The sequence below is a fragment of the Strongylocentrotus purpuratus genome, unplaced genomic scaffold (assembly GCF_000002235.5).
Source record: "Strongylocentrotus purpuratus isolate Spur 01 unplaced genomic scaffold, Spur_5.0 spur5_scaffold_20, whole genome shotgun sequence".
NCBI lineage: Eukaryota > Metazoa > Echinodermata > Echinoidea > Camarodonta > Strongylocentrotidae > Strongylocentrotus > Strongylocentrotus purpuratus.
In genome coordinates, this window is record NW_022145606.1 from 40,388,398 (window position 1) to 40,408,244 (window position 19,847).

The 19,847-nt window shown below is 36.1% G+C and overlaps 1 long non-coding RNA gene across 1 annotated transcript; it reads right to left on the reverse strand.

Annotated features, from left to right (window-relative positions):
• Window positions 1-17,160: 17,160 nt before the first annotated feature.
• On the reverse strand, window positions 17,161-19,149 carry LOC105445982. The gene is made up of 3 exons (XR_973577.2): window positions 19,014-19,149; window positions 18,187-18,285; window positions 17,161-17,772 (listed from the first exon to the last, which is right to left on the reverse strand). It is a non-coding gene; the product is annotated as an uncharacterized LOC105445982 (long non-coding RNA).
• Window positions 19,150-19,847: the final 698 nt, after the last annotated feature.

The following is a 19,847-nucleotide window of genomic DNA, read 5'->3' on the forward strand; positions in this document are numbered from 1 at the left end:
TACAGTACATGTCTTTTCAGCCAGGTGTATTGACGCAGGTCTTTGAACTGCTGAAGCTGAAAGTTGATGGTCTGACTAAGGAAGAACGACTTTGCTGTCTTACACTAGACGAAATGTCTCTGACACAAAAAGTCGAGTATGATGTCACTAGTGGTCACCTTGTAGGCGATGTGACATTGCCAAGACACTGTGGCAGTGCTGACCATGCGCTTGTGTTCATGCTCGGTGGAGTTACCTCTCGCTGGAAGCAAACGATTGGCTATCACTTTACAAGTGGCTCAACAGATGGAACCGTCTTCAAGGACATCATTCTGGACATCATCAGTCGTGCAGCAGACACCGGCCTGCATGTCCAAGCAGTAACAAGTGATATGGGTAGCGCCAATCGGGCTATGTGGAAGTCGTTTGGGATAATATGCGGTAAACATTGCCAGACAGTCTACAGAATCCCTCACCCGCATGAAACAGAAGGTTGGCTGTATTTTCTCGCTGATGTTCCTCATTTGTTCAAAAACATCAAGTCAGCTCTAATAAGTGGGCAGAATTTTGTTCTTTCCAAAGACACCGTAGAGCGCCATCATCTTCGCTCATCCATCGTCAGTGATTACCCCCTTCATGACCTTGCATGCTTCCAAGAGCACCACGAGTTGAAGCTGGCACCAAAGCTTACCAAGGCCAAACTTGCACCTTCTCACTTCGAGAAAATGAAAGTGTCCAGCGCTACACATGTGATCAGCCATGATGTGAGCAGTGCCCTCATCTACCTTGCAAACAAAGAAAGCAGGGGTGCAGACCATCGTACTGCAGCTTGGTTTATCGAAATGGTGAACCATTGGTTCGAGATCATGACAAGCCGTCATCCTGTTTTGGCCCTTAGCAAGATGAAGCCAGATAAATACAAGGAAACTCTGTCATTTCTTCAAGATGTCATAGCTGTGTTCAAGGGGATGAAGATAGGTAAAGGTGACTGGAAGCCATGCCAAACCGGGGTCATCTTGACTACTACATCAGTTCTTAGCTTAGCTGAGGAGCTTCTTGATGCTGGTCACAAATACCTTCTTACAGGTAGACTAACACAAGACTGTTTGGAAAATCTGTTTTCTGTCGTTCGCCTGAGGAAGCCGGTCCCATCCCCACTAGAATTCAAGTTTGCCCTGAAACTCATCAGCACTGCCCAGTTTCTCACGCTGCCACGTTCAGGGAGTTACAGCCAAGATGATGGCGAATTCCTTGCTGATTTCCTGCAACAGGACGTGCAGGTCCCAGAGGAAGTCGAAGTCTCAGGCATCATCCTGTCAGACAACCCCGATGTCAGTTGTCTTCCTCCAGCAGAGCGCGCTAGCCTCTACAATCTTGTAGGCTACTGTGCCACCAGTGTTAAGAAGAACGAGACAACTTGCGAAACTTGCATGAGTGAGGTGACAGCGGAAGACACAGAAGACACACATCCTGATGCACAGCTCACCATGCTGAAAGAGTTCAAAACTGGATGCCTTCTTCGTGTGTCAGACAAGACATTCAAGATGATATTGACTGTCGAAGCGATGTTCCGCGAGGCTGAAGACAAGCTCATGGATGAAAAAAATGTGAAGAGTGTGCTTCTAGAACGAGCGCAAGAGCTAACTGAAGATGTGAAGTTTGCAGACTGCCATAACATCAAAAGGAAACTTCTTGCGAAGTTTATCACATCGCGGCTACATTTCTTTTGCAAGAAGCAAACCGGCAATCGTAAGAAAGAATCATCAAAAAAGTTTAATGAACTGGGTAGCAAAAGCATGACAATGAGGAAGCTAGCCGCAAAAGTAAAGTGAAATGAATCAAGCATGCAATAAGTAATTTCCATTCTAGTTTTGAACACTTGAAGGGGTGAATATACATGTATGAGGGCAATTAGGCAATGAATATTAACTTTTATTTGAGCTAAGTACACCATGTAGGTATACATGTAAAGTGTATCCTTATACTGGATTCAGGACAAACAAATGTATATTTCTACAAACTACTTTTTTTTTAAGTATGCAAAAATATTGTGATACAAGTCATTGATATCACTCTGATTATCTGTTCCCAAGAACAGTCTGAGAGTATTGATACAAAGAGGATGTAAATCTGTACCTTTAATTTTTTACATTATAATTGCTTTAAGAGAAATCCTGATATAGTATTTAAAAGGAGTGTTGAAAAATGACATTCTGATGTGAAAAGAATGTTCTTTTAATAGTGCTATCCTAAATATTTTGCAATTCTGATCACATTTTGTTAACTTTTAGAGCAAAAAAAAAGTACTTTCAAGCGTTGTAAGGGAATTATTCTCACAAAGACTTATGGTTTTTTTTTTTTCCCTGTATCTCAAAAATTATTCTTGTATTTAACATTTTAAAGGTATTCATAGAATATACAGTAAAGGTGTTTGCAGTGGACACATTCCCTTTAAATACTTGATGATAGATATATCATATTTGTAATATTTATTTGCCAGTTCTTTGCCATGAAAGAAATTCAGTAGAACCATCTTTTTCATTTAGAAAGCACAACTTATTTTGGGAACAATATGCTACAACCTCCTTATAAAGAGCACTGTTAAAAGAAACTCTAATTATGAAAAGGTAATTTTGCTGGTCCTGCTTATTTGTATTCTATTCTTTTTTAACCCTGATATAACAAGGTTTCGATATAAAGAGGTACAGTTAACTTTGCATTAGTCAAATCTGTTGGGATCACAAGAAATAGTTTGACTTACATGTATGCAAAATTTGACATAGGAAATGTAAATAACACATGTTTTGTATAGTTTGGTCAAAAAATTTGATTTGAAAATTGACTTATGTGACTTCGAGTTATGCAAGGTTAACTGTAATTTCCTTGGTCCCAAGGAGTTTGTTATAATGAGGACCCACTGTACTGTACTTGGGCATAAACTGAAGTTCTTAGTTTCCAATTTCAAACTTGGCCAAATAGACTTGTTTCTGTTTGTTCATTTTGTGAAATAACCATTCCAATGATGGAAGATTTCCTTGAGCAAGTAGAGATTGACCCATTTTTTTGCGCTGTTGCTTGCAAATTGCAGTAGGCCCATGTGTTTTGTTGCATAATTCATGATTATGTACATTTGCTTGTTTAAGCAAAGTTGAATTATACATTTCAGATAAATAATGATACCCATCACATTCCAGTTTGTTATGTTTGGTAAAATTTTTAGTAATTGATGATCCTGACAGTCCCATTGTGTAATGTCTGAATTTCCAAATTTTTAAGTTGTTTTGTCATGTCAGGGATGTACATGTAGACATGAGTTTGGAGCTTGCCTGGAGAAAATCAAGTTGATGCAGGGCGAGCATATTTTTATACCGCTTTTAAAAAAAGGGCACAATGTATATCTATACTGGAATGGTATGGGAGAAGTTGTGCAGTATCTGGAATTGAAGAAGATGTGCAATGGTATTCAGATTTTCTATTCTAAGTTTAAATTGAATCATCACTACGTGTAGAACTAAAGTACATGTTCAGGTAAAGTTGTGACACTGGGCAAGGATAATATGACATGATTTTCATGGGGAAATACATATATCATTGTCTACATTGCTCCCCCTTTTTTTCTTACATATCTTAATACCATACCCATTATGTATTGTTGAAAAGGATGTCTTTTCGAGAAGGAACATGTATATGTATTATAACATGAAATAAATTGAAGAAAAAAAAGCAACAAACAAAAGAATTGCCCAATTTCAAAGTTACTTTGTGTGAAATTTATACTCGGAGCTCTGTGTGTGTGTGTGTCGAGGGGAGGGGGGGGGGTGGTATACTTCTGTGTCTGGAATTGTGAGTAAACAGATGTATGAGAGGATATGTTTATAATGTGTGTATAGATGTGCATGGATTTTTTTTAATTTTTTTAAATTCTCATTTTTATGAGCGAGATGGGCATTGTCTATGGAAAGGGAGGGGGGATGGGTTGGATTGTTTTTGCCAGTGATGTCTTTATTTTATGATGTGGGTTATGGTTGCATGCTGATTAACTCCCCCCCCCCCCCCTACCCCTCTTATGAGCAGCAAAATTTTTGGTTTGGGGGCTGCAAGCTAGGTTAGCTTGTATATGGACATACAGCCCCCTCCCACTTTTCCATATACGGGGGGGGGGGTGTTGAGATACAGTACAAACAATAGCGCGAGTTGCTTTCTGGCTCGCACAGTTGTGTTTGAAATGTGGCCGACACAACACAGTATATGCACTTCAAAGTTTATACATGCACTGCGCGCGCGCGGTAGACCGGGCGCGCGAGTGAAACAAAATGGCGTCAATGCGCAAGTTGTCGCTACTCTCTATATATAGGTACTCTAATCCCTTGTTAGTACCCTTGATTGTAGGACAGTTTGGCCAACCCGGATTGAGTTTGGCTGAATATGATGAAAACTGTTTTGATGGGCTAGCACCAAAAAATATATATATACGCCATGTCGTGACCTACTAAAAGCAAATTTGCCAAATTCTGTGTATAGATGGTTGTTATCCTTTCAAAAGATCTTTTAAACATGGATAAGTCCCCCTTTGTGTGCTTCCGAATACTCAATTTCTTCAATTACCCCCCCCCCCCCCACCCCCCGGCCCCCATTCCTGTATATGTATTCTTCTAGATCCACTACTGGCATCTATGAATAATGATTACATAACTTGCATGACCTCATATCAGTTGTTATCTCTACGCGTTTGGTACTAATAACATTTTTCTACCCATGCGCAGTTAGTATCTACGGACTGGAAATCCCCCCCCCCCCCCATCACGCTCTGGATAAACTATATTTATTACATCATTCCTCCAATATGGGCAAGGGGAAGGGAGCAATCCAATCCTCATTGCAATGACAGTAAACAAATTAGCCAATCTCAATGGCAAACGTTTGAAATAAATCTCGCCCATAATGAAAGAGTTATGAAAGTTTGAAATAAGATAAATGCGTTTCTCAAGTCAGCACTTTTGCCAATAGATTGTGACGTAGTTATTAGGACAACTGTCCTGTTTGTCGTGTACACAATATAGTTTTCACCCATATGCCCTCTCCCTTGGGGCACTGCTAAATATCCATCACAGATATCTTATTATTACAAATCCTCTGAAAAAAAAAGATTCCTCTCAGTCATCCATTCAACAAATAAATGAAATGTTCGTATTTGTTTGTGTTGGAACGAATAGGAAAATTGTATATCACTACATCACAGTGACATTACCGGTGTTGCCAATTTGAATATCCCCTAAGTGTAGTGATTACAACTCTCAAAATGTTATAGCTGTGATACCTTAGTGAAGATAAGAAATGCACCAGTCACACGTTGTCTCCCGGGTATCGACTGCACAGTTTTTCATGTTGGTTGGTTCTTCGTTTAGATGGCGCTCTTCAATCTCAAAGATTATTTGCGCCAGTCAATTTCGTGTATAGTTTTGGCGTGGGCTTCGGAAATCAAGCCCACGAGCGACTTTCCTCGGTGAAATGAAATTAATAGTGATATGGTTTTATAAAAAAAAAAAAAAAAAAAAAAAAAAAAAAAAAAAAAAAAAGCTGCAATATTAAAATTGCATAAAATGCACATAAAAGGCGAGATGGGAGTTAGTTGCAATTGTTCATGGAAAAACCGCAAATACTTCATTTTATATATTATTACAGGATCGACATAAGTTAAGGGGATCCCTGATAGCTTTAAAAGCTATCTAAAACGATTAGTATCGTATATGTAACCCAATAATTCACGAGTAAAAATTGGGTTAGACATCAATAATTGTTTCAGATTGGGGTTGTTCAATTTAATCCTTTCTTTTAAGAGACGTCTATCTTTGTCGTATTTTGTACAATAGAAAATAAAATGTTTAATTGTTTCATCTTCTTGACAAACTTCACAAAGACCAGTATCGTGTTGGTTAATTTGAAAAAGGTAATAATTTAAACTACAGTTACCTACTCTTAGTTGTTGTATCAAGCATTCTTCTCTGCGAGATAGGCCTTGTCTATGTATGGGCTTTGAAACGTCGCTATGCAAAGCATATACAAATCTACCGTGTTCTGCATTGTCCCATTCTGCTTGCCATAATTTGTTATAATGGATCAAACGAGAGGCTGCCAATTCACTTCTTGTATTTGGTATAACTATGTCTATACACCTTTTCATGGCTCCTTTTTTGGCAGCCCGATCTACGATCTCATTGCCCCTAATATCGCAATGTGACGGAATCCATTCAAAAGCAACACAAACATCCTTAAACTGCAAAATATTAATTATGGATAAAATTTCATTTACAATAGCACATCTAATAAAGTATGAATCGATCATTTGTAAAGCTGACAAAGCGTCGCTAAAAATTACCACCGAAGAGGATTCAATAAATGTATTAATCCACTCTAGTGCCATTAGTATGGCCACTAGTTCTGCTCTCATAATACAGACATGGGATAATCTAAAAAAAATTTACCACATTATAATGAGACACATAAAATGCGGCTCCTGTCTTCCCATCCTCGAGTTTAGAACCATCTGTATATATATGTAAAAACCCATTCCATGAATTTCCAATGCTATCTAGAACAATCGATTTTATTTCAAATGGAGGCATTTCCTTTTTTTGCACTTTGCCATGGTGTTCGAAAGACACTTGTGGTCGTGCTAACCGCCATTCTGGGATTTTCGGCAATAAGTTGGTTTGCCCTTCCACCACTACTTCGTCTCTAAAGGATCGCAGTTTAAAAGGTCCTTCTCCTATCTTCCATTCTAAGTTATTTAAATCATAGTCATGTGGTTTATTACTAAAGCAGTCACAAGGTGGCGCTAGTACAACTCATCCCTTCTTAATGAAAGAGTCATCAATATTATTGTTTATACATCTGTGATAACATTTATATTTGCTTTTACCGCAATTTCGGGAATAAAGTACCAAATTGATTACTTGCTATAACCTAATAACTCAATGTTTATATATCTTCTTGTACATACAGTATATCATACGTGTAAGTTTTAATTGTCGAAGAGTTGTAATGAAATCAATGTTTACTATTTCCATTGTATCTTTATGCCTTTGCTTTGTTTCTCCTATTTTCCTTTTTCAGAACACATACACATATGTATTTATAATATTTTTCCTTAAACCACCACGATTAAAACAACATTTGTTTCCAGCTTACATTTTGTTTTTCCTTTTTTTTTGTATTGCTGTTACGCCGCATACAAAATCAATTTTATATCATATTTAAATCATTAAATGAGTAAGATGTGTACTGTATTTGCGTGAATTACCAATGACGCATTCTACTTCATCTATAGGGCAATCCCATACTTAATACAAGTGTTATCGAACAACTCGTATACACTCCTAAAATTATCAACTACATATTTTGGTAAAATGCGTATCGATAAAGAATAAAATATTAAAAATTAATAATGTTACTTGAGTATCGTATGCAGCTGTAAAGATTGACTGAATGGAAATATCACTTACAAAAGCAATTACTTTCAGACACAATTACTTAATCTTTCAACACATGATGCATCTTTTGTATGAACTTCGAGAATTTGTTCGTCTCACAAACCTATTAACAATACAATAAATAGTGCTATTCTAGTTGCAATCCAAGGTGTAGTTGTCGAACTAATGAATGAACTAATGTGTGTATGAATATACAAGGTATAATTGTCGGAATAATGAATGATATAATGTGTGTGTGTGTATTTATATATATACATATATACATGTAGTACATTTAATATAACAGTTGGTTCATAATTCAGATACGTTCATTTTTACAACAAGTACATTAATTAGCTACATGCATTCCATTGAACTCATTGGGTATAATCTCTCAAATGTTAATGATGATGTGAAGTACTGATGTAAATTGCATTTTGTTCAATATAAATGTTCCGACAATATAATGAATAATATCAAACGTAATACAAGGCCATTAACAAATATTTGGCTGTATAACGATATAACCGTAATTGACCACAACCAAAGAAAATGAGACAAATGAACAAACATAAATATTGCACTAAACGGACCAAAATACTTAACAGAAAATAATATTGTACTACTGTATGTTATACCGTAGCCTCTCAGGGCCGTTGACTTATCTCTCGCGCATTCACCCTTGCCACATGTACTCTCATTCCACCTATTTAATTATTGATATATTCTATTCTGCAATAAAAGAAGTTTAAAGGCCCACTGCACTACTGGTAGCTACTTGCGCCCTCTATATAACTAACAATGCCTAATCGGTGACCATTGGTCCCCCATGATCCTCTTTTTCTTATGTTAACTGAAAGCTGAGTTGATGAGATAACCACCTGTCCAGTGACCTTGCAGAGCGGTCTAATCCCTCCTGTAAACTACGGCAGATAAGCTTTAATTCGGTATAATAAAGTACAATTTGGAAAATAACAAAAAAGGTCAGATTGATTCAGAGGAGAGGAGGTCGTTTCAATAAAAGTAGAAGTAGTAGTAGAATGGTTTTTTATTAGACAACTTCAAAATGGTAGCTCGAAAGCTAAATTACATTGCAAGTTTTACATGTATTAAAAATCATTTCAACAAACTTAGATAATATGGACAAGTACACATAATACACAGTCGGTTAGATCATAACTAATTACATATTCCCTACTTACAAACAAATTGATGAAACAAATAAAATAGATTCGGCGTTACTTTTTTTCTGTAATCATTGTTAAAAGTGGGAAACGAGGTTTTGTAGTAAGAATTGAAGTGCTTAGAATAGGACATAATTGTACGGCAAATGATAAAATAAACTGGGTACACTTGGGGATTCTCTACCAGTGGTGTAGGGTCGGCTCAGTCATGGAGGGGGGGGGGGGGGGGGCACCAGGCTTTCTTTGGTCTATTGGATCAGCGTTTTTCAACCTTCTTCTGGTTGTCAACGCACCTTTTTATATGAGTTAAACCGTTTTTCGTCACCCCAATCCAAAATGATATTTGTTTTCTATCTCTCGTACAGATAGGCGTATGGGCACGTCTTTGCGTGAAAACCGGAAGTGCCTGTTTTCCTGAAAAGATACTACATGTTTAGTTCACGTTTTGTTTCTCATTTATTCATCTCTCCCACAATCGATTGGGGGGGGGGGGCTATTCAGCGTTGAGGGCGTGTAAAATAAAATATGTTTAAAGATTCACAATAGCTATAACTTATAAGCATGCATTTCCTGCAGTATTTCGTCATTAAAATCATCTCATATACAAGTTTCATGTTTGTACAAAGATTAGAGAAATTGTCTCATTTCAGTTTTAAGTAGTTTTCACACGATTTAGAAAAAGCAAAACAAATTAACACAAATTATTGAATGAGTTTACCTAAAACCATATTAAACTTTATAAAAAAAAAATATTCGTACGTTTCCAAAATTCTCACAACATTTCCCAAACAGCTGGGTTTTTATGAATCTACATCGTCGATCATCATTACACTTTATTCATAAAAAGTTTAAACTAAAGATATTGACATAAGTGTTTCTATAAAATGTAAAAAACAACCTGCTGCTTAGATAATTTGAAAAACTGTAATAGAGAGTGAAATTATTCCAAGTACGATGATGGAAATTCGGCATGAGTTACATTCATTAACATGATTACCAATGACACTGCATTAAGCTGGTTAACAGGGGCCTACATTATCTAAACATGAATATGAAATAAATTTAACTTCATTTTTCATCGAAGTTAACACGTTGACTACTGATTTAACATATTCCTCATAGGTTTAATACAGAAACAAGCCGGTTCAAGTAGAGAATGGGTTAACAAATACCAGGAAGTAGATCAGGTATATATCAGGTATGGGGCAATGCAGCGTGACAACTTGACCGGATAGAGTGTAGTCATCACTGGAACTCATCCAATGTGAGAAAAAAAAACTTGATGTCAGGTACAAGGCAATGCACTATGTCAGCTGCAGCTGCACTGTAGCTCAATCAGTGTGGGTAATGTAGTAATCACAAACATAACTGCAACCATCCTGAACGAGAAAGCATAATGGAATTACGATAAGAATAATAATATTCAACGACATAGAAGTGTATTGTTAACATATTCACCGGATTTTACATATAAATGATGTAATATTCTTTGTACCTCTGGGTTATGATAAGACCAAGAGCGTTGGTCTCTTAAAATCTGTATTTCAAAGATGTCCCACTGGGAATACGTCTTATTCTATTGTTCATATTGACAACTGTCAGTTTTGTTGATGAATTCCTGTTTCTGGTTCTTATTTTAATCTAGGTAATGATGTATATTATTGTAAAACATCAGGAATTCTTTCCCAAAGGCATCATTGAATTCAATCATCCTCTATCTGGGGTCTGTTGACTAAAGATGAATCGGGACAGAGTGAAATGGGTAATCTTCATTCCAGATTAACATGTTTTTTTTAAATATTTCCTATACATGAGTTATAATGAGGTGATAGTAGGAAACCGTTTACAGAAAGCAGAAAATGACTTGTAAGAAACAGTGAACCCTAATTTTGTTATCAGTATATAACACGAAGCTTAACTGATAGACCTTAGTAACATCATTCTGAAAAAGGAAGCAATTTTCAGACATCATTACATCAACTAGCGAATTTACTATTTCAAGTCCCTTATTTAATAATGATGATTGTTAATAAAGACAAAGCTATATGTTTTGTATTAGTTAGCATTATATGAAAACACAGGGCATCACTTTAATGACGTAGCATGGGTCTAAGCACTAATAGTGGCATTTCCCCTCTTATTATTATTTTGTTTGTTTTGTTTGGGGGGGGGGGGCTCACCGGGACACCACTCTCACTAGATGGATGAAATGCAAATTAATAAAGACAATTTTGAATAGGGCAGGATAGGGAATGTTCTTCTTTTTCATCATCATCATCATTGTCTTCTTCTTTATCCTCTTCCTCCTTTACACTCTTATTTCTTCATATCGCCTTCTATCTCTTTCTCTCTCTCTCTCTTCCTATCTCTCTCTCTCTCTCTCTCTCTATCTCGCTTTCTATCTTTTCACCTGCCTGTCTTGAGATTGAAAACTTCTCCCTTTTATAATATTGGTATTCTTGAACATAGTACGATTGATCGCCTAAGCAGTCTATGAAGTGAAAATTCATGGGTTTCACATGGTAAAAGGTTTGAAGAAGCCCACTTTAGCAGTTAAGTAGAATATGTAATGGTTGTTTATAAGGGCAATTATTTCAGTGTGAAAGGGCGAAATTTAAAAAAACGGCACAGTTCTTATGAAATTCGGGACATTGTTCCCTTGCCCCATCCCTTGCTCTACTGCCTTTCGTTGTGGGGGTATAAATAGGGTACTTGATACGATACAACAAGCTGCTCACATTGTTTAAAACCAAATATATAGTTCTTTAGATGACCGAAAAATGGCAAACTGTGTAAAGACAATGGGAAATGTAAGTAAAAAGGGGGAATTATCAAAGGGCGATTATTATCAGAAAGGAAAACAAAAAGACACTTATCAAAAGGAAAAATGGCACTTATTAAATAGGAATAGGGGTCATCATATCTTTACGAACATATTGAGCTTTACGGCAACATCCTAGAAGAAGCTCCGTTGACCGTATATACTTCGTTCATACGCATTGCACTAGAATGATGTGCTCCCGTATGGCACCTCGATATCACCTTGCGACAAAGCCATAGCATAGAAATGATCCCGAAAAGGACCTTGCAGATCATTTTCTCTGACCAGTATTTTAACAATGCACCCATAAGACTAAGCTTAGCGATGAAAAGAAACACAAATTATTATGCCTAATATTTGCAAAATCCCTTTAGACAAGTTTCAAAGGCTGGTTGCCCGAGACGCAGATCATAAACAAGGCGCAGATTTACAGGGGGGGGGGTGGGGGCGTCGGAAAAACATGTACACAAACCTTAAATTTTACATTAAAAACAAGGGCTCAATGGAGGGGAAGGATGTTAAGTAGTAGTGCTTAAGTACCCCCCCCCCCCCCGCTCATTCGCCGGCTGGCTGATTCGGCGCTAGATTTTTTCTCACGAATTGGGCAAACAAATTGATCCAAAGTCCGTTGCCGTATATACTAGACCGCTACACCTCTCCCCTCTCTCTTCATCTTTCTCCCCCTCCCCATCTCTTCTCTGCATGGAAGAGACGTGAAATTCGATGATCCTATATGATCTGTCATGGTCGCAAAATATATAACTAAAGATAATGAAAACAAAACGCTCATCCGATTTGAATTCGTTAACGGTTTTTCTGTCATTTTCAGACGGTTGCGCAATTGTTGCAAAGGACTATAACACATTTTTTTTAACAGCTGCTCAATATTGTCTGTAAAAGTAAAGTATATTACTAAAGTATATTATAGTATAGTATATTATTAAAGTAGTTATAAGAGTTGCAGTCGAATCGTATCGTACAAATACACCATGTCCCAAATCTTTCTTACTTCTAACTTTCCTCAACCCCTTCCCTTTTTTCCCTCCCCCATCTCGCTCACCCTCTCTATTCCCCTCTATTTCCCTTTTATTTCTATACCTCTCACTTTTCCTCTGTATCCTTCTAAATCTCATCATATTCCTCTGCTAGTTTTCTCCTCCCCCTGTCCCCTTTCTGTTTTTCCTCTTCTCCTCCCCTCCTTCTCCCCATTTATCTTCTTAACTCTAATTCAATGTTACATTACTTGAACAATTCATATTACATTGATGTATCTTGTTTATATATTCTTTGTACGTAGCAAAATTATGAATGAATAATAACATAGCAAACTATTTATTCCTATGATAAACCAATACATTTTTTTTTCTCTCTCTCTCTCTCTCTCTCTCGCTCGCTCCAGATTTATCTCCCTTGTCGCTTTCTACTTTGTCTCATTCTATTCCTTTGCTTGTTTCCCTCTTTCCGCTTCTAACATTCCTGTTCTTCCTTCACCCTATTATGTTCATTTCATTCCTATTTAGTATTCCAGAACTGTTACAATACTTCGCCTGTTATATACATTATATTCCGTGTAAAGACAGATATGTAATGTATAACAGCTATGACCAATGAATTAACCTATAGTGTACATACCCTCTCCTATCAACCCTCTTCTACCTCTCTTGCTCTCCAACTCTTTTCCTTTCTCGGTCGCTCTGCTTAGCTCTCTTCTCCTCTTTGCCTTTCGCTTCTTCTCTTTCTCATTAATGATGAATAATTTACATGGTCTATATAATCCTTTTGACAATTTGAAACATTTGTTTGTTAACACGTGCATGATTGTAAGTGTTATCCATGTCAAGGTAGTTATATGATTAAGATCATGGAATGTTCTCAATAAGTCATTCATTCAGTTGTAAAAAAAGGCATACATCAGAAATGAAAATGGGCAGTTATAAAAACGGGAAAGGGGAATTCATAAAAAAAAAAGAAAAAGGAATTTGTCAAAGTAAAAGGCACCTTGCAAATTTGATGAGGGGACATAATAAAAGAGGAAGGGACAATTATTAAAAAGGAACAGCGGCACAATAAAAATGAACACTTTTCTTGAAAAAAGAAAGGGCATTGTGCCCCCTCCCCATGAGCGCCGACTCTGATGCAGATAAAGAACGCCCCAAATAGAGAGAAAGAGACAAACGGAGAGCAAGATGGGGGAGGGGGCAATATTCAAACGCATACAACATTAAACACAGAAATAACCTATGGTACAATTAAGAAATGGTTTAAGAGTGGTAGCACAACTGAAAAAACGTAAAATGTAAAATGAACAAAAACAAAGCAAATAAAGATCAAGTTAATGAGCTTATGGTATAACGATAGTAGCAAACCCCCCCCCCCCCCTCGAAAAAGAGCCAGCGATGAAGTGATTAAAGAAATAACCTTCTCAATTTCATGCAAGGAATAAAGATAGTAAATCATACTAAAAATCGTACCACCAAAACAACACCGAAAACAAAAATAATATTTGATGAAATATTTGATAATATTTGATTAAAAAAAAAAGTCCAAATATAGACAGAAGAAACAGTGAAGTACGTGTAAAAAACATTACATGAACACATGGGAGAGAAGAAATATGAATTAAGTCATTTAGCAACGTTTCAATATTCTGTTGAGCATGTGGTGTTTAGGAAATGGGATAACAATCATAAACAACAATAAAGACAGCGACCCGGGACAGAAACAAACGAATCTGATACGAGAACTCAAAAGAAAAAGAAAAAGTTTGGAAAACTAATGAAGCAGAAGGAAATAATTTTGCAGAAAAAATATAACAGAAAGGAATTGTTAACAAATAAAATAGGCCTAAACATGGAAATATATTTAGAAATTAGATATAGAAAATGACAATACTAAACAATATTAGAATCATAGCGGTTGTTATACAGATTAAAATGAGAAATAGTGAAAGTGTAAAGTGCATACAATGTGGAGCAATACTTACATGATAAAGATACACAGAGAGGATGCCTCTTGACGATGGTTGAAGACTTTTGAGATAGGATTCCAGTCTGCCGCCCTCTCTTGTTCCACAGTGGTGTAACCTATGTTCAGAAAACAGAGTGATAGAGGTATTAGGTGAGTTGGCTGTTAGAGCAAAGAGAACAAATCAGAAAGAGAGAGATAGAGAGAGAGAAAGAAAGAGCGCGATAAAAGGGGGATAGATAGAGAAAGAGAGAGAGGGGAAAATATATAGTAGAGAGACATACAAAGAACTAAGAAATTAAGAAATAGAAACAGACAGAGAATGCGTAAACTATGATACTATTAGTATTTTCATGTTGGGATTTATATATCTGATTTTTTTTTCTTTCCATGAACGGTTTAGTTGTGTAGGCCTTATTTAATGATTAGCAACAACATACACATACTCTTGGAGGTGGAGAGGGAAGGGGATAGATCAGGGGAAGTTTCATTAGGCCTTGAAATTGATATTAAAATTAATCGGATCAATTTTAAAGGCCTTAAATTGTATTTGATTTTAAAACATGTTTCATAATGAAATTTTAAAAAAAAGATTGAAGCTTTAAAATAAATTTCAAGATAAATTGTATCATTTCTTTTAAAATTCCAGAGATGGTTCTTTTCAGGAGTAACAAACTAAACGAGTAGTTCAGCTTTCCCGTTTTAATTATCTATCTTCGTTTCGAAAGGAAATATGTAATATTGCTTAAGCTGGTCAAATATCTATACAAAAAAATGTTTATATAATGTTTGAAAAAACGTAAAGACATAATCCATGATATCATAGGTAATACGTATTCAAACTTTGTTTAATTTCCTCTGTATTTTTGACATTTAATTTGTCCAGGGCCTCTCAGGAAATGACATTTAATACTGAGAGAGTAACCCTGTTCAAAAGAAAACGGACGAAAAAAATATCCTACTATTAATCCAATACATTCAGCATTGATTTGCTTGAAAGGCGTAAACGATGGCCGACTTCAATTTGCTTAAGTATCGGAAAATGGAGAATTCTTTACGAAATTAATTGCCATTTAGGGGCAATTAATTACCATATTTATTTATATTTGTGCCCTTATTCTATTCATATAATCTCTCTCCCACCCCCACCCCCATTAACACACAACCACACTCCCATTTCAACTCGTTTCATCCCCCCCCCCCACAAAAAAAAAGGAAACTAGAAAAGAAAAAGGGAACAAAGGAATAAATGAATAAAGTAAAACTATATAAAAGCTTTGCTAGGTTATTCGAATACTCCCCATCAAACAAACACACCATCATTGAATCACATCATTTCATGATAACTATCATGCGTTAGCGTCCAATCTCATCCATTCATTCTTTTCCCCAACTCCACTTTTTCTTTTTAAATGTAAAACAGTACATTGCTTAAATAGAAAATATAATTCATACAGATTTTTCAGGCTTTAAAGTATAATCGTTTTTATTTTGCTTGAATGCACGAAAATCTACACTTTGTATATGTTGAGCAATAGCAAATTAATTCAAGGGATACAATAAAAACATTTTCAATGACACAAATGAAAGTACTGCTATTGAAGTACAGTGTCACGTGAGTGACTTTTTTTTAAATTATTTACACTGCTACCTCACCAGAAAACCACACCAGAACACAATTGTATAAGTTTAAATAAAGGTTTAATATTGAGCCAACAAATCGTGGCGTCAAAAAAAATCAACAGCACATAAACAATTTAATGGAACATAACTTTGTAACAGTGCAGCTTCCATCTCGTGAGTCCCTCCTGGTCCTGGTCGCTTGGCCAGTCTCTAGACTGCGTAGAATCCCCGTCGACCTGACAGCTTATCTCAATCTCTGCCGATGACTTCCCTGGTCGCTTGGCCAGTCTCTAGACTGCGTAGAATCCCCGCAGACTTGACAGCTTATCTCGCCCCGACGTAACAAGTCTTTCTCAAGAATAATGTTTCTGCCACTAAATAAAACTACCTCGTGCATTAAACATCTGCACCTTAGCACTGACTTGAAGGGTTCTGCCCATCATTCTACAGCAACTTCCCTTTACCCTTTCTTTTCCAGGTCCTTAACATTAAAAACCTCCTTGGCATCCAGCTATTTCTATTTCTCTCTACATTCAATAGCCAACCCAAAATCATGCATATCAAAACCCCCATATACTGTGTGTGTTAAATGTAAATGTATGCAATAATGCATCCTACGCTTGGCTACCTCTAATTGACCTTAGAGTAGTACATTTCCTTTGAGTAGTACATTTCCCTTCTCGCCTGGATAAAAATTCCTTTCATGACATACAGCCAGTTGTAAGCCATTGCAGCTAATAAATGCCACTGCCTACTCGGTGTAATTTGATGGAGATTAAAGGAATAACATGTGTGCTAAAGATTGGTCTTACCTATATGGTTGTTAATCTAAGGCATATACACATTCTCATGTGAGGTCATGCAGTTTGTGAAAATGTGTTTTTATGATATACCAGTTTGTCTATATGAAGTTAATTATAGATTTTCTCTATCAGATTTGAACATTTTCTAAGGACAATATAAATCCGAGTTGATATAATTTCCTGCCAAAATGTTTTCACTGCAGTAACATTATTCAGTTGTTTATTTTGATGCTGTACGCGTTCTTAGGCAAATGATAAAAATATTCAATTGAGGCATCAACAGGTAATCATCAACACATGGTCATGCAAACAAAACCTCTAGGGAGAGTTCCAAATTGGCCCTCAAATTTCCGATTTGATATTTTAAGATTCATCACCATGAACGGATTTGTCTATGTAATGTAAGTTTAAAAACAATAAACCTCCATGACAGAATCATTGATTTTAAAATCAGCAACAACCCTTAATAAGATATTTCTCGAAAGTGCAGGCTGAAATAGCAGCGCTAACTTAATATGGATAAAGACTTTAGTTTTATCCTTTATCCTATAACTAGTATTTTGATCTTTCTTCCGCAAGATTCTGACATTCTTTTTAAAATAATAGAATTCTTGGAAGTATCATTGAAAATCTTAGTTCCTTTAGACCTTACTTGATGAATTCTTATCAAACCAATAATCTCATACTCATGGCAAACTGATGGCAAACCCATGGTACCCTGACTGAAGCATTTTTAATAGCTTTAGCTGAATTAATTTGAAAGTCTGTTTCATGGAAAGTCGTAGTTGAAAAAAGCGACATGTCCACGAACTGTTTAGCATTGTGGTCCCTCTTGCTTAGAGCTGGAAAGGGAGCTTGTATCTGTAGGCTGGCTGATGTTCCACATGAAGCATAATGTTGCAGGGAATTCAGGCTCTGCAGTCTAGAATCTGGAATAAAAAGTTATGCAATAAAACAATTAATAACTACTAGTTTAATTGTTCAATCTTTCTACAACTTTTGTATTTCTGATCATGTCAATTTCTTTGATTGGAAATGAATAAAGTAGAATGATATAAAACATTCTTTGAAAATATTGATACGAAAGCAGTTCAAGTTAAGAAAAAATTATAAATAATTTATTTTTAGGCTTTGGAAAAGAAAAATCTCATAACCATTTGTGTATGTTTTATACAATAGATACAATCTGAATTAGATCTCTAACAAGGACTATGAAAACTGTACTTACTCTTTCGGGGTTTTTTTCTCTTTCATATTGATTACTGTAGAGGCATGGCAATGATGACAGGCACAAAACATACTAATACGATCAATTAATTTTACTGGTAAACCCTTACCCTTACCTTTTCAACTTGAAGAGATGAATAAGACCTTAGGTATGAAAGTCCAGATGCCATGAGATTTGCAGTTCATGTAGATGCTACAGCTCTTTACTTTGCAACCTAAGATTTAAAACGGTGATAAACATATTTCATGAAGAGAGCAAATATATTTCTCAGAAAAATTGTTGTCACTTTACCTAATTTAATGTGTTCAACTGAACAAAAGCAGATTTTCGTCAGTGATTCTAATTATAATTACAATATTTTTGGTCCAACCCATTATATGTTAAGGTGGACTTGTGTAATGTAGAAACTATTCTTTCTAACACACATTTTGGACTTATGTTGCTTTTGACTATGATCCCAAATATTTCTTTAAAATCTTGATCTTGAACTAGAGCTTTTATTTGCAATATCAAACTACAACAGTCAAATCTTAATCGTGGTTACTCTGATCTGAAACCGAACCATATTGTACAGATTGATTAAAACTACCCTCTGGGGAAAAGAAGGAAAAGAGATACAATGGTATATAACAAAGATAGCAGCTTACATCATGCTGTACGCTCATTAGAGTTTGTTCAATCACATCTTTATACTTTCACTGTTGCCCTATTCTATGCACAATTGATCAAAATCTGGCTGATCAAGTATCTATGTTTTTGACCCGCCATGGTTGGCTTCCTATTAGATTAAGAACACAACATTTTCAGTTTGTTATTGTAAAATCCAATATTCGGTATCTAAACCCTTTATCATAAATGAATATAAAAGACTATAAACTGAACAAAAAGTTAGTACTTTATTTCTATGTAGGTCTAGAACATGAAGAAGAAAAAGAACCTCACCCTTATTTCATGTCGGTGTTCAAACTTTGCTAAGATAATCACATCAAAAGGCCACTTAGTATGGTAGGATCTTGCAGTACACCTTGAACCAGATTACATTATGCAGATCCATATCCTTTCCTCGGGGCAGAGGTAGGATGAGAAACGTTGAAGACTATAGAGGTCTATTTCTTGGATATGACTCAAGAGTCCATGTCCACTCCATCTCTGACTCTGAAAGAAAAATGAAATGAAGAAAAACAAAATATAGAGCTCGATACATGAGCCTACTACATAACATTCTATATCTAGTCTAAAATCGAACTTGTTACTGTTAGATGAAGACTAGATCTAACTCCTGTTTAATTTAGATCTCACAAACATACAAGTAGTCTAGCTGATCTAGGACTAAGGGACTAACTCTAAATTCTGATGTATCTAAGTTAATCCTGCACAAAAGGTGCAGTGTAGAGACTAGGTCTAGACTACATCGACCCTAAGTCCCTAAATCTAGTATAATGATGCAGACCAAATCTACATTAAGATCTTATTCTTAATCAAGATCTAACTTGGTCTTGGGTCTGAAATTGTGGAGACAATTTTTTTTCTTCCATAAAATGTTAACGTTGAAACAATGACCCCGTCGATTGTTAATGTTATTATCAACATGAAAAAGGGGCTACCGCACTGCCTACCGGCAAATAACAAAGTAGACTAGGCCTAGTCTAGATTTGGAAACTGAGCCTTAACCTCAATTTATAGCCTACTTAGGCCTAGATTCTACGCACTAGACTTTTTATCGGCGACCATTCAACGCGATGATTTCTAAAGCCGTGGTGGACTTATTTATTTTGT